Source organism: Salvelinus sp. IW2-2015, linkage group LG14, assembly GCF_002910315.2.
Source record: "Salvelinus sp. IW2-2015 linkage group LG14, ASM291031v2, whole genome shotgun sequence".
NCBI classification, from domain to species: domain Eukaryota; kingdom Metazoa; phylum Chordata; class Actinopteri; order Salmoniformes; family Salmonidae; genus Salvelinus; species Salvelinus sp. IW2-2015.
Window position 1 is genome coordinate 2,403,546 of NC_036854.1, and position 27,772 is coordinate 2,431,317.

Sequence of the window (27,772 nt, forward strand, 5' to 3'; positions counted from 1 at the left end):
CTCTATTTCTGCTTTTTTGTGACTGGCAATATTCGCTGGAAAAATGGCTGTTCTTATTGTGGTTTGGTGGTGACCTAACAATCGTTTGTAGTGCTTTCGCTGAAAATAATATTTGAAATCGGACACTTTGGTGGGATTAAAAACAAGATTACCTTTAAAATTATATAAGCACACATGTATGTTTGAGGAATTTTAATTATGAGATTTCTGTTGTTTGAATTTGGCGCCCTGCACTTTCACTGGCTGTTGTCATATCGATCCCGTTAGCGGGATTGCAGCCATAAAGATAACTATCTATAGTCAGGTTGGTTGCAACAAAACCGACCTGTGCGCAACTATGAGGCAAAACAGATGGGGTTGGCTTAGATTGTTGACAACATGTAAGTTATATTGTCTTCAATAATGATTGAAAACAAATGCATTTGCAAAATGAGCACTTGTTGTCTCAAATACATTGTTACAGATGTTGGTTAGCTAGCTAGAAAATGTTTTGCAATATTAGCATAGATATGAAATCAGTCAAAACAGGACATGGTATCAAGAACATGATGAAACAAAGTGAAACAAAGTGAAACGAGTCACTTACGATTCCCCACATGGCAGTTTGCTACAAGAATGACAATCTGGCCATCACAACATGCTGACTTCTGGCCCATGGAAGCGTGCACATCGTTTTAGTGACGTTGTCAGCTAACCCATCTATTGCCTCAGCAAACTGACTGCCTCCTGAATGAAGCCATCACTGGTTAAATAGACAGCGCACACTTTTAGAAAATAAGCTTCCTTCATGTTGTTGATCAGTTCAATAAAATAAGTCCCAAATGGAAGGGAAACAAATTGTATGTCATCTGTAGCCYGATGAAATCAGCCAAAACAAGCTCAATAACTCAATGCATGCACACACTTCTATTGAATATGCATTCACCTGTATTGTGAATAGACCTAGGCTACTTCTTGATTTAACCAGTTTATCAATAGAGATTTACCATTCAAATAAATTATTACCATTATGTTGTTATGTAGTTTATTTTTACAAATCTAAGTAAAATGTATTATATAACTGATTCATGAATGCATACATGGCTGATGTAGAAAATGTCTAATGTAATGATATTGAATTCAAAACATGCCCGACGATTGAACAGTAGCTGAGTTTATCTGTCTGGATCATGTGCCATATTAGACTTTGGCTAATATGATTTCATTTTTTGCAGTGATATCAGGGACGTTGCTAGGCCTGGAATATTAATTAACCCCCCCCTAAATAAATCAATATATCAGTCAATATATTTTCTGTGTGAGCTTTTCCCCGTCAACCGTTCCATCGCATCTTAAACTTCTTAACGGTCGGGCACTAGGACCTGGGGGCATCCTCTGTCGCACACGCTAGTGAGAGTTAGRTCTACTTGTAGCTAACATTTTGGTTAACGTTAGCTCCTGCTGTGGCAGTAGACTGCTAGCTAACAGTAAACTGACAGGAAAAGTCTCTGACAGGACAGATTCATGCAGATAGGCTACGATGTGAATTTGTGGTAAGTTAGAACAGAGAGAGAGAGAGAGAGAGTATTCACTACTATAGACTTCGGTCATCATCAAAGCTTTGTTAACCAATACGTTTTTATGTGAGTCAAGTTACAGTGTAATAGACGTTGCGAGCTAACTAACGGTGTCTTTTAAATTCAACACAACTAGATATCATCGCCACATAACTTTGTATTTAATATAGTTTTGCCATCTATGCCAGGCTATAAATGAGTAAGATGACGTAACATCATGCACATATCTTTTCATACTCAATTGCTTTCATTCAGGAGAGAGCGCGAGCGCGAGAGAGCGCGAGCGAGAGAGAGAACAACAACAACAAACAGATCCAGAGAGAGAAAGTAATCAAGCCGCTGCAGCAACTCCTTCCAGAAATGAGAGCGATTTAGGTGACAAAGACACTGGGCCCAGACAAGTGAAGCTGAATAGCTACCCACACAAACGTTTTGGTACACAGAAAAGGGCATTTCAGCACTGCTGGTTTGAGAAATACAAATTGGGTAGAGTACTCTGTCCACAAAAACACAGCTTTCTGCTTTCCATGTGGAGTTTTTGGCAAAAACATTAAATTTGATTATTGTCAGTAATGGCTGTAAAAAGTGGGGGGGAAAAGCGTTGTTTATCTTCAGTTAACATGAAATGGCACAAACACACAGAGACAGTGTTGTGGCATGGCAAAGCTACCAGGCAACTAGCAGTCATGGGAACATTGCTAAGATTTTAACATCTGCCCATGCTAGTGATATTGCAGAGAGAAGGGAGTATCTGAGGAGAATTGTTGCGGTCACCTCAATGTTAGGAAGACAGGGACTCTCTTTCCGTGTCAATGAGGAATCTAGTGARAGCACAAATAGAGGGAACTTTCTTGAATGTATGGAGCTTTTGAAGGAGTTTGACCCTTTCCTGCAAAGGTACAATACTCCATCAAATGCGACATCTCTCTCCAGAATCTCAGAACGACATGATCGAATGCTGTGCTCAAGAGATTATGGACACCATGGTCTCTGATGTCAAAGTCTGGAATGTATGTCATTRTGGCGGATGAGGCCAGGGATGGGCAGTCTGAACAGTTCGCGTTAGGTATGTAACAGAGGGGACAGTTAAGGAGCGTTTACTAGTACTAGCAGAAATCAAGTCATTTGATGCCCAATCGATAGCAAATGAGTTGCAACAGCAGCTTCAAATGAGAGGGGTAGCAGACCTAAAGTGCGTTGCACAGACCTATGATGGTGCAGCTGTCATGACTGGATCTAAAGRAGGTGTGCAGCACATTTCAGAGTGCTGCATCAGGAGGCTATTTATGTACATAGCTTTACTCATGAGCTTAATTTGGTGTTGTGTCATACTTGCAKGGCTATTCTGGAGGCTGCTGAGTTTCAGTTTCTTAGAGAATGTATATTCGTTTTTCACTACATCCCTAGTTAACCACCACAAGTTCAACGAAGCTCAGTACAWACTTGGAATAGCATCAGCTGAACTTGTACAACTCTCAAACACTCGCKGKGCATGCCAGTTGYGGTCCATAAATGCAGTCCTGGACACTAACTGCTATTTTTGATTGTCTATCTGCCATTGGATCCCCCATGGCTGTTGGTCTGAGAGCAAAGCTTCATAAGTTCTCCACCGTGTATTTGCTACTGATGTTTCAGTMCCTTCTTTCTGTAACTGAGGGACTTCATAAGTTCCTCCAGAAAGAGACTGTAGACCTGGCAGAAGCTTGTTTTGGCAAACAAGCTGTATGTGACACACTGATAAGCAAACGCACAGATGCATTTGCCACAGAACTTTATGACCGAACCAAATCACTGAAGTTCACAATATTCCAGAGGCAGATGCAGCAAGAAAGTGCAAACAAAGGAAAAATGGGAGATTGTGGTGGAGACCTCCTTGGGTTTAGGCACAGAATTTTCATGTTCCCAAACAATAAAAACAGAGTTGTTGCTCCCCTGCCTGGACATGATGGTTTGTGAGCTTGACCAKCAATTCTCAACTGTAGATGCAGGTCTGCTCAAAACACTTCCTAGAAACATCATGCTGAACTGAGTTTGCCAAGCACTACGGCATGGATGTTAAAACAGAATAGGTGTTGGTGGCCAGAAACTTTCTTGCCCAGAAAAGAGAGGCTGGATGTCCTCCCAAAGATATGCTTGCTGTGCATAACCTCCTGGATGATATGTTCAGGTTGCCCTCGCCAATCCTGTGATCAGCTGCTCCTGTGAAAGGTCCTTTAGTGCACTGCGCCGGCTGCACTCCTGGTTGCGTAAGACAATGGGTCAGAAAAGGCTTGCAGCCATGTGCATTGAGGGTGAAGTGCTTGGGCCACTAAGTCACAATAGTGTTATTGACAGCTTTGCCACCTTTAAAAATAGGATGTACACTTTGATGTGTCCACCCACAAAATAAGCATCAAAAGAGAGAAGCAGGAGGAGCAGTTCTGTAATATTTGTTTGGGATCTTACCTTYTTTAAATCAGATTTTATTCCTAATTCTTTTTCAGTTTTTAAAATGTTATTTAGCTCATTAGTTGAATTTAGTTTTGCCCCATTGTGGATGATACTGTTTAAGATGTTCCATGGGTCTGAATTATTGGGTTAATTTTGAGCAACAATTAACAAAAGGGTGAAATTTAAATAACATTTTTAGCTAATGGTATAATATGACCTGCATGTCTTCACATTTCTCTCTCTCTCAAAATAACATTCCAAAAAGTATTTTGGCTTGATCGTACAGCCATTTTTGTGCCTTTTGTTGGTGTTGGATGGATGGGKACAGAGGGGACTTTAATATCTTATATATTATCTATTATATAATCTTTATTTAAGTAAGTCATATCAGATCAGTGTCTAACACAAACTATGAGACAGGTACACTTTTAGCCAACCTTGACCAAAAATAAGAGATTTTACACCCATTGTTACTCTAAAAATACAYGATGAAAAGACATTTTGGGTGCTTTAAAACAAATCCTGGGGGAGTATGCCCAAACCCCCCTAAAAGAGGCTTAGCCTCCCTGTCCATGAATCTCTAGTGACGTCCCTGAGTGGCATCATTTAGATACTAAACCTGGTATCATGACACACACAAGGATCACCCATGGCTTAACACGAGTGGTCTTCTCTTCTCCAAGCTACACACCCCACTACTCACCGCACGTGATACACTTCACTGACCAAACAGCCTCTCTTCCTCTCTCTCTCACTCACTCTTTCTGGAATGATAATGGAGAGATTCAGTCTGCGTTTCCGCTGACAGACACAGAAGGTACTGGAATCAGCAAGAGACATTAGTAGCGTCCCAAATGGCATCCTATTCCCTTTTTAGTGCACTACATTTGACCAGGTCCATAGAGCCCTGCACTAAATAGGGAGACATTTGGGACGCATACAGAGTTCTAGAAAATAAACATGTTTTTTCGAGCAGAGTGGAATTTTCCAGCCCAGTGAACCTAATACAGTAATAACACAAGCACCAGTGTTGCACCCCGTCAGAAGAGATAGGATATTGTCTCTCTCCATCAGAGGGTCTCTGAAAGGCTTTGGTCATTCAATGGAGGCCGAAACATGGCCCGTCCCTTAACAGTGATGTGGTGATGTTGCTCATAGCATGATGTGATGTTGCTCATAGCATGATGAAGTGGCGTCTACAGGAAAAGCCTGCTTCCTGCTTAGACATACAGACTAGTGCTGTGCAGGGTGTAGGCTACATCACAAGAAAGGCTACTATCTAGATAAAAATGTGATGGAGTGTCAACATGGAGGAAGACTTCCCGCGTGTATGTGAGTCTGGTGATAATGCGATGCTGATTGATCGGTCAGTTTGGAGCTGTGGTAGTGTCACGGTGAAGAATGGGTGTTTCCCTTGACCTCTAACTTTCAGGTATCCTATCCTGTCAGGAATTATGGACAACGCRATCCATCTAGTCTCCTCAGTCCTTCTGAACACACCACTTGCTAACCGCCTGCAGCCTCCTGCCGTCTGGCCACTAAACTGTTGCCATGGATACCACRGGTTGTTGGACAGGGGGGGAAGCACATGCAGATGGTACTTCTGTAGTGGAACCCCACAGGGCTTCCTCACTGCCACAGTGACTGTTAGCAAAAAGGGAAGGTTCATTGGTGTTAAGTGAACTGTCACTTGTGGCCAGGATTCCTGCTAACAGTATTTTCAACGACTGCTGTGAAATTCTGTAGAGACCGAAGAGTCGGTGCCATCCTGTAAGACAAGTCACCCGCTTCTGTGAGAGATGACATTCACAGACCAATGGATTCCTATCCAACATTTACATAAGAAAACACCCAAGACCACACTACTCATTGAAATAGAAGCAGGACATTCAGTCAGATATTCTACTCAATTCTGATTCGACTGTAGGTGTTCTAAGCCAGCCAGACAGAACCCCTCTTATCTTGCTTCTAATTCAGACCAGGGGGAACTTCCTTTCAGTCATCCCAGAAGCAGAAGAGACAATTGAGGAACATCTTTCTCTGTCACGTTCAGTGAGGATCTAGAGTGAATGTGTGAGACAGACTTCGAGAGAGAACGGCTGGGGCTGTGTCGTCTAGGTCTAGTAAGTACTTAAAAAGGCTCTGTCAGAGTCAAGAAGACGATTTCTTGAGACATGGCAGGACTTTATTACCATAGTCATAGCAAATGTGAAAATGTACGTTAAATATTGGCCATACTAATGACCTGAATGAATAGCATATCAGCCAGGCAGTCTGTTGTTGACGATCTAACTGATTTGACCTGGGAATCCAATTCATGAGGAGAAAGAGACAGTGGAGGAAAGCCCCATGTGCTGCTACCTCCCTGCTGCCTCAGGATTCCTAGATGTATGTGTGTGTATGTGTTTGTGTTGGGGGGGGGAGTGTTTCCCCTGTGGTGTAGTAAAAGAGCGAGATGACATCTGCCATAGCATCGCGTGATCAGCTCACAGCCAGGCCATCTAGCAAATCTCAAAACTGCATTGAAACAGCATGGAAGTCTAGCCCGTCTCCTCTCAGTCCACTGAAAGAGTAGATTAGATTTAGTGTGAAAGCACAATTTATCGTCAGGAACATTTTTTATTTGACCACTGGTTTACCAGACACATTGACAGAGAACATATTCTGAGCCRTTCGGAAGCTGGGGATTAGTAGGTGTTTAGGGTCAATTCCATTTCAATTGAGTTTTCCAGATTAGAAAAARATCGTATTTATTCATGATTTGGGGAGGGGAACCTGCCTACCCACCCAACCACCATGGTTGCCTTGCTTCTGACTGACCGACCAACCGCCACATAGCCTAGGCCTCCTCTGTAGGCCACTCAGCTACACATACTCCACTAGCACTTAAATGAAAAKACTGGTGCTGAACTCATACACCTCCACTGACTGTAGCCCCCACATGTGGTTCTGTAGTCCGTGAGAGAGATCTGATGAAAACCGACTAAAAGTTAAAGGGTCATGCCATTGGCATTTTAGACTTCTCCCCCCTTTGTTTACCAAACAGCRCAGGCCTTAAAGTTAAAGCACACCGTGTGGGGCATTCACTTACAGCTCTAGAATCTACATTTGACATTATAGTAATTTAGCAGGAYTTACAGCAGAGTATTTACATTTTCGTACTGGTCCCCCGTGGGAATTGAACCCACAACCCTGGCGTTGCAAACGTCATGCTTTACCGACTGAGCCACAAGGGACCAGTAGTGAAATACGATTCATTTCAAGAGGGAGCTACTAAATGAATGTCTACACCTAGTAAAGCTAGTTCTTTAGCCGATGTCATTATGAATCACATACAATTTATCATTCAATTGTTCTCTACAATATTACAACCTTAAACTGCTTGTACTTAACAGTGTTGATTGAATAAGAACGTTAGTTTGTTGCGGCGTTTGCTAGTTTAGACCGCGCAGTTCTTGGTTGCATCTCTCCCATATTTCGGCGTTGGGAAGGTAGTAACATTAGGAGGCATTTCTGTGCTTTGGACCAATCAAAATCAACTTGCTACTCTCGCCATTTTCATCTCCAGATCTGTGGCTATCTATTCCTCTAGCCCTGGTAAATCAATGTTGAGAGGGGCAGTTTCTATGGCAACTTAAAAAGGGGAAGACTCAGAAACTCAGTGAAAACTGGAACAGATTTTTATTGTGGARRGTAGATACAGTTGAAGYYGGAAGTTTACATAAACAAGTTTTAATGACTCCAACCTAAGTGTTTCAACCACTCCACAMATTTCTTGTTAAACAAACTATAGTTTTGGCAAGTTGGTTAGKACATCTACTTTGTGCATGACAAGTAATTTTTCCAACAATTGTTTACAGACAGATTATTTCACTGTATCACAATTGCAGTAGGTCAGAAGTTAACATACACCAAGTTGACTGTGCCTTTAAACAGCTTGGAAAATTCCAGAAAATGTCATGTCTTTAGAAGACATAATTTGAGTCAATTAGAGGTGTACCTGTGGATGTATTTCAAGGCCTACCTTCAAACTCAGTGCCTCTTTGCTTGACATCATGGGAAAAATCAAAAGAAATCAGCCAAGACCTCAAAAAAAAACAATTGTAGACCTCCACAAGTCTGGTTCATCCTTGGGAGCAATTTCCAAATGCCTTAAGGTACCACGTTCAGCTGTACAAACAATAGTACGCAAGTATAAACACCATGGGATCACGCAACCATCATACCGCTCAGGAAGGAGATGCGTTCTGTCTCCTAGGGATGAACATACTTTGGTGCCAAAAGTGCAAATCAATCCCAGAACAGCAGCAAAGGACCTTGTGAAGATGCTGGAGGAAACAGGTACAAAAGTATCTATATCCACAGTAAAACGAGTCCTATATCGACATAACCTGAAAGGACGCTCAGCAAGGAAGAAGCCACTGCTCCAAAACCGTACTTTTTGGAGAAATGTCCTCTGGTCTGATGAAACAAAAATAGAACCGTTTGGCCATAATGACCATCGTTATGTTTGGAGGAAAAAGGGGGAGGCTTGCAAGCCGAAGAACACCATCCCAACCGTGAAGCACGGGGGTGGCAGCATCATGTTGTGGGGGTGCTTTGCTGCAGGAGGGACTGGTGCACTTCACAAAACAGATGGCATCATGAGGGAGGACAATTATGTGGATATATTGAAGCAACATCTCAAGACATCAGTCAAGAAGTTAAAGCTGGATTGCAAATGGGTCTTCCAAATGGACAATGACAAACCTGACTCAGTTACAGTCCTCTGTCAGGAGGAATGGACCAAAATTCAGCGTGTGTAAGGCTATCCGAAACATTTGACCCAAGTTAAACAATTTAAAGGCAATGCTAACTAATACTAATTGAGTGCATGTAAACTTCTGACCCACTGGGAATGTGATGAAAGAAATAAAAGCTGAAATAAATCACTCTACTATTATTCTGACATTTCACATTATTAAAATAAAGTGGTGATCCTAACTGACCTAAGACAGGGACATTTTAACTAGGATTAAATGTCAGGAATTGTGAAAAACGGAGTTTGAATGTATTTGGCTAAGGTGTATGTAAACTTCCGACTTCAACTGTATGTAAGGGATAATCAACAAGGGGCTATGAGTTCTAGGAAAAKAATGAATGACGTGGAAGGTGTGTCCCACGATGAGCAAGGGGTGGAAATGACCTTCCACAGAGATGTATTACTTTCCAGAGAACGCATGGAGCCCCGCGCTGATTATCCCTTTAATACCATGGCTATAATTTAACACATKYGCCATTAGAAATGTGTTCAACATCCACTGAAGTAGCTGGCAAATATACTAGATAGTAACAGTAGTTGCCTTGGTAAGCAAACAAACAGACTTGCTAGTTTAGCTAACCAAACCATCAGTCCTAGGTTGCTATTATGAAAAACTAATTCAACAATGTCAGTAATGTTTCTTTCAAAAGCACCTCAAAACATAGAACATGAAAGGATGAACTATTGCCATTGAATTCTACCATGTGGATAACCGTGCGTTATTAAGGAATCAGGTATTCAACAATACATTTTGGTCCGTTAGCTTTGAGAGAGCGAGATCTATATACACACAATTTTGATTTGTATTCCGCAGATTTAATTTAGAAAAAGCCTATGTAAATCACACAAACCTGCAGCCACTAGCTAACTGTCAGTTGATGTTCAAAGTTATCGGCCTTCTGCCGAGGGAGCAGTGACAGCAAACACTTCTTGACTATGGCCGTAATGACATTCTATTCACTCTAATCATGCTAAATTCTGAGTAAATCTTCTAACTTTTAAACTATATAAAATGGTAGAGACATAGCACTTGGACTAATTGTTTTTCTCGTGCATTTCTCTATTGAATGAATCATGTTATGGATGAACACCCTACACAGAGACACAGAAGATATGTTGTGTTTCAGTATGGACAGTCTTAAATGGATGAAAGAGGAAGTGGCGGTCAGGAGTATTCAGATGACATAACTTGGTCAGTGTAATTACCCGTGGCTGTATTCAATTGGTGTTATGAAACGCTGTATATTCCCCCACTACTGAAGAAATGGAAGTGGCATCTAGCAAGACACACACAATATCAAGTATTTTTCACTTTTTCAAACCAAGGCTACAAAACCTGTTATAAGGCCAAGGAAGATCACATAAAATCAACACTAGTTAAAAATACCTTCTGTTCGGGAGAGTTTCATAGAAGGCTGGGCAAGAGCAACAACTAYTATTCAGACCATATTCAAACATCTTGTCTTTGGACAACCATCACATACAKTGAGTAGATCTATGTTGGAGGGGAATTCATGCCCCGAATCCCCAGTAAGTTAAATTCCATGTTTGGCCCATTCTAAGAACCCAAAACGTAAACCACCCTCAAAGCCAAATCCCCCAATCAGGATCAAATTTCATGGAGTTTTAGCTTCATAATGACAGAAGAACCATAACAGTCCTTTTTTTAGCAACTACGTAGGCCTAACATCTGGCCTTGGTTTACATGTCTAACCTCAGAGGTGAATGTTACGTGAGGACAGCAACAAATACTACTCACTGTAGTACAACAGTAGTAGAGTACTGTAGACCTGATAATGTAGCAAGGCAAGTGTGTTTCGGGGTCTGTGCGACAATGCCTATCCTACTCATCCTCTATTACGGTAACCTTTAAAAACAGTGGTCTCCACCTTTTACTGGACATAAGCCTTACTTATAAGTAGAACAATGCCATATACAGCACCTACAGAAAGCATTCATAGAGATTTTGTTGTGTTACAGCCTGAATTCAAAATGGATGAAATATATATATAATATATTTTTTCTTCACCCACCTACACACACACACACACACACACACACACACACACACCCATAATGACAGTGAAAACATGTTTTTAGAAATCTCTTGAAATGTATTGATAATCAAATACAGAAAGGTTATCAATGAACATCCATTCTGGAAAATGAATGCTCAGGTTGTCACAAGGGGCATTGCGCTACCGCTAGCAGCATTTTTTTGCCAAAGACTTATACTAAACAAAAAAAGATTTTTTTAAATGCCCTTTGTCAGGACCCTGTCTTTCAAAGATAATTCATAAAAATCCAAATAACTTCACAGATCTTCATTGTAAAGGGTTCAAACACTGTTTCCCATGCTTGTTCAATGAACCATAGACAATTCATGAACATTCACCTGTGGAACGGTCGTTAAGACACTAACAACTTACAGACGGTAGGCAATTAAGGTCACAGTTATGAAAACTTAGGACACTAAAAAGAGGCCTTTCTACTGACTCTGAAAAACACAGGAAGAAAGATGCCCAGGGTCCCTGCTCATCTGCGTGAACGTGCCGTAGGCATGCTGCAAGGACACATAAGGACTGCAGATGTGGCCAGGGCAATAAATTGCAATGTCCGTACTGTGAGACGCCTAAGACAGCGCTACAGGGAGACAGGAGGGACAGCTGATCGTCCTCGCAGTGGCAGACCACGTGTAACAACACCTGCACAGGATCGGTACATCTGAACATCACACCTGCAGGACAGGTACAGGATGGCAACAACAACTGCCCGAGTTACACCAGGAATACACAATCCCTTCATCAGTGCTCAGACTGTCCGCAATACACTGAGGGACGAGGGCTTGTAGGCCTGTTGTATGCAGGTAGACAACCAGACATCAGCGGCAACAACGTTGCCTATGGGCACAAACACATCGTCGCTGGACTGGCAAAAAAGTGCTATTCACTGACAAGTCGCAGTTGTCTCACCACGGGTGATGGTCGGATTCGCGTTTATCGTTGAAGGAATGAGCGTTACACCGAGGCCTGTACTCTGGAGCGGGATCGATTTGGATGTGGAGGGTCCATCATGGTCTGGGGTGGTGTGTCACAGCATCATCGGACTGAGCTTGTTGTCATTGCAGGCAATCTCAACGCTGTGCGTTACAGGGAAGACATCCTCCTCCCTCATGTGGTACCGTTCCTGCAGGCTCATCCTGACATGACCCTCCAGCATGACAATGCCACCAGCCATGCTGCTCGTTCTGTGCGTGATTTCCTGCAAGACAGGAATGTCAGTGTTCTCCCATGGCCAGCGAAGAGCTCGGATCTCAATCCCATTGAGCACGTCTGGGACCTGTTGGATCGGAGGGTGAGGACTAGGGCCATTCCCCCCAGAAATGTCTGGGAACTTGCAGGTGCCTTGGTGGAAGAGTGGGGTAACATCTCACAGCAAGAACGGGCAAATCTGGTGCAGTCCATGAAGAGGAGATGCACTGCAGTACATAATGCAGCTGGTGGCCACACCAGATACTGACTGTTACTTTTGATTTTGACCCCCCCCCCTTTGTTCAGGGACACATTATTCAATTTCTGTTAGTCACATGTCTGTGGAACTTGTTCAGTTTATGTCTCAGTTGTTGAATCTTGTTATGTTCATACAAATATTTACACGTGAAGTTTGCTGTAAATAAACACAGTTGACAGTGAGAGGATGTTTCTTTTTCTGCTGAGTTTAGCTGTCTAGTCTGCATTTTATCAAATGTGCAATAAGCATAAAACAATTATATAAGGAATTGGCAACTTGTTCTCATTCTGAGAAATAAGGTAAGCCATTTGATTTCAACATCTAAACAAAGTGGACAGGCTAGCCTGCTGTTCAAACAGTTGGAGACAGACAGAAGGGTGTGTTAACTCAACTGTTATACCTTGTTATCTAGCAAAAAGATCCAAGGTGGCTAAATATAAAGATTAGTTGGCTATTCATTGGCACGTGGGCTTGTGCTTGAGAGACTGCTGACTGTTCGAAATGCACTGTATTTGACCTTTAATTGTAATTGAGAGAACAGTGTACAAAACATTAAGAAGACCTGCTCTTTCCATGAAAGACTGACCAGATGAATCCAGGTGAAAGCTATGATCCCTTAAAAATGTATCCTGTTAAATCCACTTCAACCAGTGTAGATGAAAGGGAGGAGACAGGTTAAAAAATGATTTGTAAGCCTTGAGACATGGACTGTGAATGTGTGCCATTCAAATGGTGAATGGGCAAGACAAAATATTTAAGTGCCTTTCAATGGGGTATGGTAGTAGGTGCTAGGCACACCGGTTTGGGTCAAGAACTGCAATGCTGCTGGGTTTTTCCACGTTCAACATTTTCTCACGTGTATCAAGAAAGGTCCACCACCCAAAGGACATCCAGCCAACATGACACAACTTGAAGCATTGGAGTCAACATGGGCCAGCATCCCTTGACACCTCGTAGAGCCCACGCCCCAACAAATTGTGGCTGTTCTGAGGGCAAAGGGGGGGTGCAACTCAATATTAGTATACTCAGTGTATATTGTGAATCGCCCATTAGTTTGAAACAAATCCTAATTGGCATCAAAAGGAACATTTTAATTTTAGACATCGGCCAACTATTTTTTGAAGAACTTTGTTTACCAAAACGGTGCCAGCCTTAAAATGAAAGCACGCCGTGTGTGGGGAGAGACAAGAAGTAAAGAGTTCCTTAGTCAGTCAGCCCAGCCAGTGACAGAGAGACTGAGGGTTGCTGTGGTATTCAGAGCCAGATAGGACAGAGAGGAGTGCACTGGCCTGCCGTACCCACCCTTACTACCAGTTTATTACCGCGTGGGACTCCAGGCGTAGAATTCCTCCAACATGGACCTCAATAGCACCTCTGTTCTGGTGGTGTTTGAATGTCAAACGCACTGCGATACAAAGGAGCCATGTCTCAGTATGTGTGTGAGGGGGGAGAGGCATCTACACTATTAGGCATCTTCTTGTGTGGGGGCTACTATGGCTATGCTAGCTAGGCCCAACATAAGCAGAGAAATGTTAGGCCTATTTGTTGTAAGCTTTCGATTAGATGTGAAGCCATAACATTGTGATTTAACATGGTGGATCTACTCCCAGTAGATAATGTGTGGCCCATGTAATAATCAGACCAATCTGACTTGTGATGACATTTCCCATCAGGGATGAATAAAGTACTGTACCCATCTGGTTTTAGCAGTACGAAACAGTATGCACTCACTACTGTAAGTCGCTCTGGATATGAGCGTCTGCTAAAATACTCAAATGTAAGCGACAGCGACTGAAACCACTTCGCATCACTGTATATTACTAGTACAGTATGGTCTGAGGGGACAATGAATGACCATCACAGGGTGTTGTCTAAATGAGATATAGCCTAGGTCTGATGTCACAGGTCCCGACTCCTGCCTGTCTACTTATGGTTCAGAGACACATGGTTATGGAGGAGGTAACGGACCTGYCGTTTGGCTGTGGTCCATATCAGGCTGTCAAACATATCTAGGCATCCTCACCTCATTACTTCCTCCTCAAATGGTCCRAATTCATCGTTTTTGCACTGCGGCTGCTGGCCAGCAGGTTGTCCTCAGCAACACAGAGTTATATACATTACCGTTCAAAGGTTTGGGGTCACTTAGAAATGTCCTTGGTCCATTAAAATATCAAATTGATCAGAAATACAGTGTAGACATCGTTAATCTTGTATATGATATTCTAGCTGGAAACGGCTGATTTTTTATGTAATATCTACATAGGCGTACAGAGGCCCATTATCAGCAACCATCACTCCTGTGTTCCAATGGTACGTTGTATTAGCTAATCCAAGTTTATCATTTTAAAAGGCTAATTGATCACTAGAAAACCCTTTTGCAATTATGTTAGCACAGCTGAAAACTGTGCTCAATAAAGAATAAAACGGGCATTCTTTAGACTAGTTGAGTATCAGCATTTGTGGGTTCAATTACAGGCTCAAAATGGCCAGAAACAAAGAACTTTCTTCTGAAACTCGTCAGTCTATTCTTGTTCTGAGAAATGAAGGCTATTCCAGGTGAGAAATTGCCAACAAAATGAAAATCTCATACAACGCTGTGTACTACTCCCTTCACAGAACAGTGCAAACTGGCTCTAACCAGAATAGAAAGAGGAGTGGGAGGCTCCGGTGCACAACTGAGCAAGAGGACAAGTACATTAGAGTGTCTAGTTTGAGAAACAGAAGCCTCACAATTCCTCAACAGGCAGCTTCATTAAATTAGTACCAGCAAAAACACCAGTCTCAACGTCAACATTATTGCTTCTTTAAATCAGCACAACAGTTTTCAGCTGTGCTAACATAATTACAAAAGGGTTTTCTAATGATCAATTAGCCTTTTAAAATGATAAACTTGGATTAGCTAACACAACGTGCCATTGGAACACAGGAGTGATGGTTGCTGATAATAGGTCTCTGTACGGCTACGTAGATATTCCATAAAATAAAAATCTGCCATTTCTAGCTACAATAGTCATTTACAACATTAACAATGTCTACACTGTATTTYTGATCAATTTGATGTTATTTTATAATTTACATAAAATTAGCTTTTCCTTCAAAAACAGGGAAATGTCTAAGTGCCCCAAACTTTTGAATGGTAGTGTATATTTAAGCAATCAGGCCCGAGGGGGTCTGGTATATGGCCAATATATCACGGCTAAAGGCTGTTTAAGCAAATCAAATGTATTGGTCACATACACATGGTTAGCAGATGTTAATGCGAGTATAGCGAAATACTTGTGCTTCTAGTTCCGACCATGAAGTAATATCTAACAATTACCCAACAATTACCTAATACACACAAATCTAAAGGGGTGAATGAGAATATGTATATATACAAATATGGATTAGCGATGGCCGTGCGGCATAGGCAAGGTGCAATAGATGGTAAAAAATACAGTATATACATATGAGATGAGTAAGATAAGTAAACATTATTAAAGTGGCAATGTTTAAAGTGACTAGTGATCCATTTATTAAAGTGGCAAGAGATTTGAGTCTGTATGTAGGCAGCAGCCACTCTATGTTAGTGATTGCTGTTTAACAGTCTGATGGCCTTGAGATAGAGACTGAAAAACAGTCTCTCGGTCCCTGCTCTGATGCACCTGTACTGACCTCGCCTTCTGGATGATAGCGGGGTGAACTGGCAGTGGCACGGGTAGTTGTTGTCCTTGACGATCTTTTTGGCCTTCCTGTGACATCGGGTGATGCGTCTTGCAGACCACACCACCCTCTGGAGAGCCATGCAGCTGAGGGCGGTGCAGTTGCAGTACCAGGCTATGATACAGCCCTACAGGCTGCTCTCAATTGTGCATCTAAAAGTTTGTCAGGGTTTTGGGTGACGAGCCAAATTTCTTCAGCCGCCTTCTTCACCACACGGTCTGTGTGGGTGGACCATTTCAGTTTGTCTGTGATGCATATGCTGAGGAACTTAAAACTTCTCCACTGCATATCCGTCAATGCGGGGGGGTGCTCCCTCTGCTGTTTCCAGAAGTCCACGATCATCTCCTTTGTTTTGTTGAGTGAGAGGTTGTTTTCCTGACACCACACTCCGAGGGCCCTCACCTAGGCTGTCTCGTCGTTGTTGGTAATCAAGCCCACTACTGTTGTGTCGTCAGCAAACTTGATGATTGAGTTGGAGACGTGCATGGTCACGCAGTCATGGGTGAACAGGGAGTACAGGAGAGGGCTGAGCACGCACCCTTGTGGGGCCCCAGGTTTGCGGTGTCAGCGGAGTGGAGATGTTGTTTCCTACCTTCATCACCTGGGGGCGGCCCCTCAAAGTCCAGGATCCAATTGCACAGGGCGGGGTTGAGACCCAGGGCCTCCAGCTTGATGAGCTTGGAGGGTACTATGGTGTTGAATGCTTAGCTGTAGTCAATGAACAGCATTCTTACATAGGCATTCCTCTTGTCTAGATGGGATAGGGCAGTGTGATGGCGATAGCATCGTCTGTGGGCCTGGTGGGGCGGTATGCAAACTGAAGTGGGTCTAGAGTGGCCGGTAAGGTGGAGGTGATATGATCCTTGACTAGTCTCTCGAAGCACTTCATGATGACAGAAGTGAGTGCTACGGGAAGTAGTCATTTAGTTCAGTTATCTTTGCCTTCTTGAGTACAGGAACAATGGTGGCCATCTTGAAGCATGTGGGGACAACAGACTGGGATAGGGAGCAATTCAATATGTCCGTAAAAACACAAGCCAGCTGGTCTGCGCATGCTCTGAGGACGCGGCTAGGAATGCCGTCTGGGCCAGGAGCCTTGCGAGGGTTAACACATTTAAATGTTTTACTCACGTCAACCACAGAGAAGGCAAGGGGGGGGGGGGAGAGTCCTTGTTAGCGGGCTACGACGGTGGCACTGTATTATCCTCAAAGCGGGCAAAGAAGGTGTTTAGTTTTTCTGGAAGCGTGACGGTGTCCGTGACGTGGCTGGATTTCTTTTTGTAGTCTATGATTTCCTGTAGACCATGCCACATACGTCTTGTCTCTGGGTCGTTGAATTGCGACTCCACTTTGTCCCTGTACCGGCATTACACTTGTTTGATTGCCTTGCGGAGGGAATAACTACACTGTTCATATTGAGCAATATTCCCAGACCTCTTTCCATGGTTAAATGCGGTGGTTCGGGCTTTCAGTTTTGTGCGAATGCCGCCGTCCATCCACGGTTTCTGGTTAGGGTAGATTTTAAGTCAGTCACATCTCCAATGCACTTCCTTATAAACTCACTCACAGAGTTAGCGTATAGATCGATGTTGTTCTCCGAGGCTGACCGGAACATATCCCAGTCCGCATGATCAAAATCTTGAAGCGTGGATCTGATTGGTCAGGCCAGCGTTGAATGGTTCGATTTACTGGTACATCCTGTTTGAGTTTCTGCCTATGAGACGGTAGGAGCAAGATGGCGCCGTGGTCGGATTTGCTGAAGGGAGGGCGGGGGAGGGCTTTGTATGCATCGTGGAAGTTAGAGTAGCAGTGATCAAGTGTATTACCCCTGCRAGTACTGCAGTCAATATGCTGATAGAATTTAGGTAGCCTTGTTCTCAAATTTGCTTTGTTAAAATCCCCAGATACAATAAATGCAGCCTCAGGATATATGGTTATCAGTTTACATCAAGTCCAGTTTAGTTCCTCGAGGGCCGTTGTGGTGTCTGATTGTGGGGGAATGTACACAGCTGTGACGATAACTGACGAGAATTCTCTTGGGAGGTAAAATGACCAGCATTTGGTTGTAAAGAATTCTAGGTCGGGTGAGCAGAAGGACTTGAGTTCCTGTATGTTGTTATGATTACACAATGAGTCGTTAATCATGACGCATACACCACCGCCCTTCCTCTTCCCAGAGAGGTGTTTATCTCTGTCAGCGCGATGCATGGAGAAGCCCGGTGGCTGAACCGATTCCGACAACATATCCCGAGAGAGCCATGCTTCCGTGAAACAGAGAATGTTACAATCTCTGATGTCTCTCTGGAAGGCAACCCTTGCTCAAATTTCGTCTACCTTGTTGTCAAGAGACTGGACATTGGCGAGTAGTATACTCGGGAGCGGTGGGCGATGTGCACGTCTACGGAGCCTGACCAGGAGGCCGCTCCGTGTGCGGAGCCGTTGTTTAGGATCGGCTTCTGGGATTAGATCCATGTCCTGGGTGGTGGTACCAACAGAGGATCCGCTTCGGGAAAGTCGTATTCCTGATCGTAATGTTGGTAAGTTGACGTCGCTCTTATATCCAATAGTTCTTCCAGGCTGTATGTAATAAGACTTTAGAATTCCTGGGGTAACAATGTTAGAAATAATACATAAAAAATCGAAATACTACATTGTTTCCTAAGGACTGGCAGCGAGGCGACCATCTCTGTCGGCACCATTTTGCATCAAAATAGTGTTTACAGACGTGGGTATACGGTCTGATATACCACGGCACAACGCAACGCGGAGTGCTAGGACACAGCCTTTAGCCGTGGTATATTGGCCATACATTACAAATCCTTGTGGTGCCTTAATGCTAAACTGGTTACCAACATAATTAGAGTAAAAATAAATGTTTTGTCATACCCATGTCAGCCAAGCAACACTCAGGGCTTCGAATCACCCAGGTTATAATAGAAGTCATAGAAAAAGTATGAGGGAGGAGTCAAATCAAAACATAACAAGATATCTGCAAAAGAGTCAAACAATAACGCTTAATGAGTGTCATGTTCCTAGAATTAGGATCTCTGTGGTCATGTTATGATTTCTTCTTAACGCTGTAGTTAGTTTCAGGACCTCTTTCACACTGCTGTCAAAGCGAGCACGCTCGCTCACTAGATCAATTCCTGAATGCTGCTCCTGATCCCTGGTCTTTTTTGGCTCCACTCTGTTACTAAAGCTATAGTACTCAAAAGCGTGACTGCGCTTCTTTCCTGCCCAAATAATATCCCCAGTGCTTTCACAGACTGTTCCCATGAACCAAAACAGGAGAAATCTCCCTCCTATTCCAGACTGTTGCCATGGACCAAAACAGCAGGAATCGCCCTCCTATTCCAGACTGTTCTCATGGACCAAAACAGCAGGAATCGCCCTCCTATTCCAGACTGTTCTCATGGACCAAAACAGCAGAAATCTCCCTCCTTTTCCAGCAGCTGCTGAAATCAATGAGCACGCTGCGGAGCTCAGACAGGCAGCCACGCAGGCAACCAGAGGAAAACAGGCGGCAGCGAGCTAACTCTCCAGGATTATGTCTAGGCTATATCACTGACCCGTCTATTAAAATCATACGGAAGCTAACGAGTGAACTGTTTGACATTATTTGGCAGTGCAGGGCTAACTGACATGCCTGAATAAACCAGGGTTTTGGGTCATCATTGACATGTCATAATTTAAAACACAAGGGACTAACGACTGAACAGTTCCTGTGTATACGGCAGGGGAGATGGATTGGAAGGCAAGCCTAGGTCTATGACTAGGATAAGGAAACTGTCATTTGAAAACATTCAGAGGCTTACAGAGAAATAGGCTCTATAAATAGACTTATGACAAAGACTGTTTAAAGGCGTTTTCAACCACAGATATGTACAAATTGATATGAGTTCAGTATAGGCYTACTTTTTCCCAACATGATTCATGTCTCAGCTCTGGCTTGAACTTCATTGCAGAATGTGTCATTTTATTTTAAAATAGGCTACTATTGTAAGTAGTAGGCCGAATGTTTGTCCATTTCTCCACATTTCTAGGACCACTTCCTTCCACACAACACACTGGAACCTCCCTCTTAGATTTCAACAAAAAGCCTTACAGTCTTCTACTCTCCGGATATCAATAAGAAAAATAAAACCGGAGCAGGAAGTGTGTGTGCTAACAGAGAGCAGCCATAGAACCGGGGCAGTTCAGTTCAAAACACTTGTTTCCCAGACAGAAAGGTTGGGTGCAACAGGAACTGCTAGGTGATGATTTACATAGCAGCAGTACAGGTCATATACAAATCAGGTCATATACAAATCATTTCTCCCAGACAGGAAATGAGTTAAGTGAAAAAATTTAATCTTGGAATGGCAATATTGAAAACAAGTAAAAATCTGAAAAATGGCTACTATAGCATGTAGGCTAAGGCTAGTCTTCTGCTTTAGGGACCCTTCCCAGGATTCATCACCTAATGTCAGTTTGACATGCTTTAGGGACACTTCCCAGGATTCATCACCTAATGTCAGTTTGACATGCTTTAGGGACACTTCCCAGGATTCATCACCTAATGTCACAGTTTGACATGCTTTAGGGACACTTCCCAGGATTCATCACCTAATGTCACAGACATGCTTTAGGGACACTTCCCAGCATTACCAACATGCATCACCTAATGTAACAGTTTGACATTGAACAACTCAACTCCACAATGTACGATGGAGTTGAGCGGCGACTAGAGTGGGTGGACAGGAGCGCCGACGTAACAAAATGAAGTTATCAAAAACGACTGATTTCAGCATCCAAAGAACAGCCTGTAATTACACACGACATTGGTCCACTGATTTCAGCATTGGTCTGTGTAATTGTGGGCTATTCTTTGGGTGCTGAAAAAAGAAAAAGAAAAGAAAGGTCAGCACCCAAAGAATAGCCCATCGTAAGTTGGTGGATATGGACTTTAGCTGTCTATGAACAAGGTAGCCATAGAGCTATACAGATCTATATACGGTGGTTCTGAGGTAGCCCAAAGGCTGGTTCACAGATTAAAGTGTTCAGTCAACCTATCTAGGCCTATCCAGAGGGCAACACAAGCTGCTCATCGCAGTCTGAACAATGAGGCTCTGGTGTGTGCTGCTGCTGTCTGAAGCGATTCCAGGTGGCCCTTTAGCTGACTCAGCATGTTGCTGCACCATGGCAAACTGCCTGATCATCTGTAGAGGACATCTGAGAGGGTTTAAAACGTGGTGATGTTGCTACCCGTCCTTATGGAAGTCACGCTTTAGGCTAAAGCAGACAGCAGTCGCTAGGCTATATGATAAGTTTGCTAGGCCAATATATCATAGGATAGGGCTTTATTTGGTATTTCATGAGGATCCCCATGAGCTGTTGCAAAAGCAGCAGCTACTCTTCCTGGGGTCCACACAGAACATGAAACACAATACATAATACAGAACATTAAATAGACAAGAACAGCTCAAGGACAGAACTTTTTTTTTTTTTTTTGGCACAAGTAGCCTACACACACCATCTAGGTGAACTAGGGGAGAGGTGTTGTGAGGTGTTGCTTTATCTGTTTTTTGAAACCTGGTTTGCTGTTTATTTGAGCAATATGAGATGGAACGGAGTTCCATGCAATAATGGMTTTATATAATACTGTACGCTTTCTAGAATGGTGTGTTAACGTGTTACTGAGATGGTTGTTAAACACTTCTCTAGGCGTTGAATGATCTGATCACCTGAACAGCACAACTGTGATTGCAACCCTTAAGCATATGTCTTGAATAAAGCTCAGAGGAATTAGGCTACTTTGTTAGTTTGGCCTATTACCAAAATAAAATATTATTTAGGCTATTGGAGGAAATCCTGTGGAATAATGAATTTTATGCTCCAAAGAAGCTTGTGACGCAAAGCTCGATTTAGACTTGAACGAATGACTACCAAAGCCAAATGTAGGCTCTCTCTCTATAAAAAAAGCTGTTTTATAAAGAATGGGTTTTAATGAAACATGATAAAGACTAAAATAACCAACAAATCATACAATAATTCTGGCAAAGGTTTAGGGCAGCTAAAACACATAAAGCACTTTTGTGCTAAAATATCAAAATCAGACAATGTGTAAGGTATGCTTTTGCTACTGCTGATTGTTAATTCACCCTATAGCAGAGGCTGAAAAACACAAACAGCAACCCTCACTGGTTATGGAAGTGGCAAGCAAACGCATCCTGTTTCTCAGACAGTCAGATGTAGGGCTGGGCGATATGATTACCAGACTTCGTAGCCACCTGTTTACGGCACAATTTGCACCGAACATTTCTCTGCTCTCTGTCGGACTTCAAAATGCCAAACAACTTCCAAATTACTGAAATAGTTTAAGCCTTTTTAATCAATCATTTCTTTGCTGGAAGCTGCTCCTTCTCCATGGCTATCACTGCCACTGTTATCGCCTACATCACTCATTTAGTGGTCAATAATGGCTCCTCCATCACTCGAGGTGCTAAGTGGTTTTTAGTGGGCGTATACCTCTCCACGTGCATATTGTCACTTCTCCGCACGTTCCTGCTGCGTCACAGAGGTGAAATGGACTGCAGTATCTAATTATTCTATATCGACATTATCGAAATGAATCTAAACGTTTTTATATCAATATTGAGGGAAGTAATTACCTCGATAATTATTGATATATCGCCCAGCCCTAGTCAGATGTAGTACAAAACTGAGCGGAGGACGTTTGTGGATTAGCTAAGACTTTACACACCCCACCCCAGTCCCTTTTCTGCCAGCTGGAGCGGCAAGGGGAGAATTTTGGGCGGGAAAACTATGCCGATATTGTTTGCGATGAGACAATAGTTTACTTCAAATTGTCTTTTGCACTCTGTCCATAAAGCCTAAAGCTACATGTTAATAAGGTCAAACATTACTCAGCATAATATATGGCTTCTATGGAATGTTTAACAAAGTTCTCAGAGTAATTGATTAGTCATGGTTCAGCAACCGCTCTACAGGAAACAATATCATGCATTGCTCCAATTAGGCTACAGAATTGTAGGTATGATTCTTTAGCTTTTCAAACTGCCTGAGGCCAAACAAGGGTCAAGAGGAAGTTTAGCCTACTCGGTTCAGTCATTTCCAGGTATAAATGGTCCATATTCACAAAACCCATCTGCCATAACAGTGACCGCACTGACTGAAGAAATGCTGCAACAAGATGCCTTGCATTCCAACTGAAACAAAGCACACAGGCAGACATCAAAATGCCCCGCTCCCAGCTGTCCACGTATATCTAACAACAGGCATCGTTTCACAATGGATCAGGGACAGTAATGGATCAGGGACAGTAATGGATCAGGGGATGAAGGAATATCTCAGGCTGGTCTGGGCACAACATAAAAATGCCAAGTTTTCAGGTGGTCCAGTCAGCTACTTATGTTCCCATTTGTACTTCACTATTTTTTTTATTTCTGACAACTTTTACTCCACTACATTCATCACGAAAATAATGTACATTTTACTCCATACATTTTCTCCGACACCCAAAAGCACTCGTTACATTTTGAATGCTTAGCAGGACAGTAAAATGGTCCAATTCACACACTTATCAGGAGATTATCCCTGGTCATCCCTACTACTACTGATTTGGTGGACTCACTAAACACAAATGCTTTTTGTAAAGATGTGTGAGTGTTGGAGTGTGCCCCTGGCTATCCGTAAATGTAATGTATAGGGTGGCAGGTAAACACAGCGGTTAGAGCCTTGGGCCAGTAACCGAAAGGTCGCTGGTTCGAATACCTGAGCTGACAAATCTGTCGATGTGCCCTTGAGCAAGGCATTTAATCCCAATTTGCTCCAGGGACACTGTACTATGGCTGACCCTGTAAAACAACACATTTCACTGCACCTATCTGGTATATGTGACAATACAACTTTGAAAGCAATGGAATTTAAGTCATGAATAAGGGTTAGCGCAATGCCCGTGCTAAACGGAGAGCTGTTTGAATTCAACAGGTTATCAAAAACTATTTTGAAAGTAGCGTGTCGTTATTTTGGAGTAGGGTAGATTTAAACTCAGCAAAAAAAGAACCATCCCATTAATTCATAAAAATCCAAATAACTTCAGTTCTTCATTGTGAACAATTAATGAACATTCACCTGTGGAACGATCGTTAAGACACTAACAGCTTACAGAAGGTAGGCAATTAAGGTCACAGTTATGAAAACTTAGGACACTAAAGAGGCCCTTCTACTGAATCTGAAAAACACCAAAAGAAAGATGCCCAGGGTCCCTGCTCATCTGCGTGAACGTGCCTTAGGCATGCTGCAAGGAGGCATRAGGACTGCAGATGTGGCCAGGGCAATAAATTGCAATGACCGTACTGTGAGACGCCTAAGACAGCACTACAGGATGGACAGCTGATCGTCCTCGCAGTGGCAGACCACGTGTAACAACACCTGCACAGGATCGGTACATCTGAACATCACACCTGCAGGACAGGTACAAGATGGCAACAACAACTGCCCGAGTTACACCAGGAATGCACAATCCCTCCATCAGTGCTCAGACTGTCCGCAATAGGCTGAGAGAGCCTGGACTGAGGGCTTGTAGGCCTGTTGTAAGGCAGGTCCTCACCAGMCATCACCGGCAACAGCGTTGCCTATGAGCACAAACCCATCGTCGCTGGACTAGACAAGACTGGCAAAAAGTGCTCTTCACTGACGAGTCRCGGTTTTGTCTCACCAGGGGTGATGGTCGGATTCGCGTTTATCGTCGAAGGATTGAGCGTTACACCGAGGCCTGTACTCTGGAGCKGGATCAGTTTGGAGCTGGAGGATCCGTCATGGTCTGGGGTGGTGTGTCACAGCATCATCGGACTGAGCTTGTTGTCAGCAGGCAATCTCAACGCTGTGCGTTACAGGGAAGACATCCTCCTCCCTCATGTGGTACCGTTCCTGCAGGCTCATCCTGACATGACAATGCCATGAGCCATACTGCTCGTTCTGTGCGTGATTTCCTGCAAGACAGGAATGTCAGTGTTCTGCCATGGCCAGCGAAGAGCCCGGATCTCAATCCCATTGAGCACGTCTGGGACCTGTTGGATCAGAGGGTGAGGGCTAGGGCCATTCCCCCCAGAAATGTTCGGGAACATGCAGGTGCCTTGGTGGAAGAGTGGGGTAACATCTCACAGCAAGAACTGGCAAACCATGAGGAGATGCACTGCAGTACTTAATGCAGCTGGTGGCCACACCAGATACTGACTGTTATTTTTGATTTTGACCCCCCCCCCCCCTTTGTTCAGGGACACATTATTCAATTTCTGTTAGTCACATGTCTGTAGAACTTGTTCAGTTTATGTCTCAGTTGTTGAATCTTATGTTCATACAAACATTTACACATGTTAAGTTTGCTGAAAATAAAACGCAGTTGACAGTGAGGACGTTTCTTTTTTTGCTGAGTTTATGAACATGCAAAGGTCGGGATTAAGCAGCCAGCTAAATAACATTAGCTAGCACCTATATCAATTAGCAAATTATCTCGCTAACTACTAGTTAGCACAATAGCTAGCTAGTTGTCTGGCTCACTCAATAGTAGCACTTTAGCTTTGAAAACCTTTCTCAGTGGTTATTGACAATATAGTCAAGTGACCCCTCTAACAATGGAAATAAATGTCCTCAAAGATGGAAGGCAAGCAGGAGGAGGCGAGAACAGGTGGGACCCTTCTAGCCAATGAGGGCAGATACGTGTGAACTAGGGTTGGGCAGTATCCAGATTTTCATACCGTTTCTGTACCATACCGGAGTATACGGTATTACTGGAAGTACACACAAGAGGCACTATTATTTATTTKATAAAAWWWTTTATGCACAAAACAATTTAGGCAGCATGGATCTTGATCCAGGCAGGGATTGATTGGTTACAGMAGAGACAAGAAGCTTGATCTTGTCATCTAGCCACTTAGCTAGAAAGTTCACAAAACAAATTAAAAGCTTGAGCCCTGAGCTGGACATAACTATAGATGTGCCAAATAAATTAACTTATAAGCAGTGGAGTAGCATGCACCCCGCAAGGCGTGGTGCCCACAACCCCCATTAAGAGAGGAAATCATACCGTTGGCATGTCTAAATACCCCGGTGTACAGTATATCACCCAAGCCTAGTTTGAACAGGCCATTAATAGAGGACTCAAAATATATCACAATATTATTTATGCGCTTAGTTGGCTGTACCTGCACCAATACTTTTCCTTCAAAATGTCTGTAGTGTATGAACGGTTTGGCCTACAAACTTATGAACCACTCTATGAAAATGGGAGACTAACGAACACGACCGAGTTCGTGAGACCCCTACAAGTGTCACGGGACTCATCTGAAGGTAACCCATACAAACGAATTGAAGTATAGCGGAAGTTGTGCCAACAACAATATGAGGTTAAATGGGTAAAAAAATTATATATATATATATATATATATATATATATATATATATATATATATACATACATACACATATATATTTCCTGAGCTTTCTTACATCTCCTAGATATTGGACACTTCAATATCTTATTACTTGTGATTTATTATTATTTGCCATCTATGAATTTGTTTTTCGATGCTTCTCTATGGGTTATAGTAGTAAGGGCCAAATTCAATATTTTATCAAAGATTTTTTGGGATACCTAAAGGGGTCCTAAAATTCAAAATCAAATAGCTAAATGAGCCATGGTACGACCAACGTAAAACAATTCCGTACGTTAGCTTAGTACCCCCCGGTGTTGGTTGGTTGTACATTTGTATTTAGACCTTTTTTGGAAGTATATACCGGCCATAACGGGAGTAAATTAAGTTAGTTGCTCAGCGAAACTCCATATTTGGTGATCAACGAAAGTATGTTGACGTTATAAGCTTGCAGAGCTTTCGGGGCGTTAATACTTAACGCACAGATACAGCAGGTTCAGTTATCGATGAATGAGTTAGCGGCACTCATGTCACGCTCATGACCAGAACCATTTAATTGCAGAAAATAACTCCGTATTTGGAAGTTTTATGATTATTATTTGATACATTGAAATTGTAGTTTGGCAAGTGTTAGTTAATGGACTAAGGTAGCTAACTAGCTAACGCACCATGCATGAAATCAGATTTGGGCTAACACGAGTAGGCTAGCTAAGTTAGCAATATCACTACCTGCGGCTTATTCAATCCATGTGAACYCGCTTGACGGTGAATGATTCTGCGTCGCTAACGTTGCCTACCATTTTCAGCCACTATCGTTTCTTTATTAGCCACAAAACGGTTTTTAAAAGTTGACYGGTCACTTACACTTACCAGTGATTTCTTCGAATACAACTTTTGAATGGGAGATCCGACGTCTTTGCACCCCGATAGCGCCACTTTCACCCCCAACTTTCAATGGTACAACAACAAGTGTACCCCTCCCTCCAACGCAGTAAAAATCGTGTCTTCCATACACAAATGTCATTGGTTAGTATGTAGGACCCGTACGATATCGACCAATAAAACATAAATTAGCTTCCTCTTTGGCCAATAGTGACGTTGAAACAGTATTGTGGGCGTGTTTCACTCTACTGCTGAAATGAAACCGGAAAATTGTTAAAAATAATTACATGATACTGGAGTGTAAGAGGTTGGAATTCATTTTTAATATTGTTAAATCTAGATTTTTCATGTTTCTATATTTCCTATCTGTATATGTGATTAAGGTACTCATAAAATGGCAAGATGTTGACCTATACGAATTATATTTTWAAATTTAGCAGTATTATATACGTTTTAAA

At 42.7% G+C, this 27,772-nt stretch overlaps 1 protein-coding gene across 5 annotated transcripts in view; it reads right to left on the minus strand.

The window, feature by feature from the left end:
* The window catches only part of fam49a (family with sequence similarity 49 member A), a 44,238-nt gene extending 16,804 nt beyond the window's left edge, over nt 1–27,434 (minus strand). For 2 of the 5 annotated variants that reach the window (XM_024000219.2, XM_070446459.1), the window contains exon 1: nt 27,303–27,434. The gene's annotated coding sequence lies outside the window, so the exon portion shown is untranslated. Of the gene's footprint in view, nt 1–27,296 lie in introns of all 5 variants that reach the window. The other 3 variants (XM_070446460.1, XM_024000220.2, XM_024000221.2) reach the window with 3 other exon arrangements.
* Between the last annotated feature and the right edge of the window lie 338 nt (nt 27,435–27,772).